The sequence below is a fragment of the Cupressus sempervirens genome, chromosome 5 (assembly GCF_028749045.1).
Source record: "Cupressus sempervirens isolate cs-2001-9-10 chromosome 5, ASM2874904v1, whole genome shotgun sequence".
NCBI classification, from domain to species: domain Eukaryota; kingdom Viridiplantae; phylum Streptophyta; class Pinopsida; order Cupressales; family Cupressaceae; genus Cupressus; species Cupressus sempervirens.
The window spans coordinates 189,201,518-189,203,830 of record NC_143122.1 but is presented as its reverse complement, the minus strand read 5'-3'; positions in this window follow the sequence as shown (position 1 = coordinate 189,203,830).

The following is a 2,313-nucleotide window of genomic DNA, read 5'->3' as shown; positions in this document are numbered from 1 at the left end:
TCTTCCTCCTCCTCTTCATCTCCCTCCAGAATAGTTTTGGGAATAGATGGTGAAGTAACCAATCTTCTGTTGATCCTTTGCCTCTTTTTCATCCAAATTTTTATCGGCTTCTTTTGTTTCTTGGAGGTAGAAAGAGAAGCTGGCTCTACTTCAAGAGGAATAGAAACCTATGGAATCTCTCCCTCTTTTGGTTGGCTAGGTACCATAGGAGGCAATTGAGGTTCATCCTAGACTTGAGTAGTTCTAGTATCCGTGGACCCTTGTGCACTCTCTTTTTGTTGTTGAGGAGGAACCTATTCTTCAACTTATTCTGTTTGAATTCTTTGATAGGAGGTCCTCTTCCTTTTCTTCTTTCCCTTCCTCTCTAGAGGGTGATAATATCCAACTGGCCAATCAAGCTAGCATATTGTCTTGGACCTAATAGGAGACTAGGCTACAAAAGTAGGAATTGTTACTTTGTTCCCTCTACCTCTTTCTGGATGAGCTTGTGCATGAAAGATCACTTTATTAGGTATTGGATCAAGTGGAAAAGGTTTCTTGATTCAATCCTTCATCATTATGATGATATGCCTTTCTCAATGATTAATATCATTAGCCTCCTCCCTGTCAACCTTAGCATTCATAATGGGCCTTTCTCCTATTTTGTCTAAGTTGAATAGGGAGGCTAGTAGCTCCTTCGAATCCTATTGCCTTATCTCCTCTAGGATGTTTAACTAGAGAGCCTTCTCTACTAGATACAAGTCATCCTACAATAGTCCCTTATATGGACATCATAGTCATTTGTTGCATTCATCTAGTGATTTTCAACAGCATCCTCATCTTTGAATTCCTTTCTTGCCAGACTCTAGATAATCTCCATATTATCAAAATAGGGTCAGGGAGAGTTGTACTCCTTAAGGGGATAATTCTCCCACTCCCACTTGAATGATGAAATATCTTGTTTCCATTTCACCTTGTATGGTCCAATGACCAAGGGCCATGCCCAACAAGGTCTCTATAGTCTATTTATCTTCTCATATGCCGACTCAATTTTTTGGGCAATCTCTAATAGCACCAATTTGTCACTAGTATATCTGGGGAGCTTCTTAGGGTTGATGGAGGCACTAGCTACCCATAGATATGTAAATTTCTTGAAATGGATGAAGTAGGCCCCGAGAGCTATGATATGTGCTTTTGCTTCATCAGATAAGATCTTTCCATAATCACCCTCAATGAATCAGATGATCACAAAAATGAATGCATCATTCATGATTCTATATTCTTTGCTTTGCACCAAGAGCTTCTTCCTCATCAGATGAGGGTAGACAATGTATGGTCAGGCATTAGGATCCTGCATACTACCTCTCCTATACAAACCAGGGTAGTTTTTCACCCTTGCTACAAGTAGGTATACCATGTAAGAAGTCATATAGAACTTCTTCTTGTCATTTACTGCCCTCAATTGCTCACACAAGTTTTCACTTAGTGTGGTGGCCTAGTCTAGTGGTATCTTTGCTGCTCTTATGGTCTCAATGAAGTTGACCATGAAAGTGTTGTGGTGGCTTGCTATAGGTAAACCCATAACTCTACTCAAAAGAATAATGGAATAATCAATATCCTCCTTCATGTATCCTCAGGTCATATCAACTTTTCCTATTATCCTTCCTCAAGGAGGCTTTTCAATAAGGTAAGATGATTGTATGATGTCGATTGCCTCTTGCTAGTGCTCCTTGTACCATCTCTCTATTGATTTTTATGAGAGTCTAATGAATTTATCTTCCCTTGGGAGATGGAAGACCCTCTCAATGTTATCAGGTTGTAGGTCCAATACAACTTCTCCCATGACACTCTTGACCACTCTCTCTTTAGCATTAAAATGTTGCACCAGTGTCATGATTAGTTCTATTGACTACACCAGTATGAGATGTGAAGCTACATTTACTAACCTAGAACCAATCAATGAGGAGATTAGAGCTAATCTATCTATGGGCTTGTTGAAGATTCTTAGGAATTCTCCCAAATCCATGTGTCCTAGGTTAGTATCTTTGATTTTTGTGTAATCATCATGGAACTTTGATTTTGAGGATATGCCTTAGAACTTAAATATGATAGGCTTGGGTGCCATTTTGGATGTGGATACCATTTTAATCTCTATATGACCCAAGAAAAGGCTTTTGTTAGTTCATAGTAACAAGATCCTCAAAAAAAGTAAATGCATTATTTTATTAATTAATGGCCAAAAAATATGTAAAAAAGTGCGTGATGATGAGAGTGCAAGAGTGCAATGTGTTAGCATAGGTTGGCATGAGCACATGGCATATATATAGTGTGTGG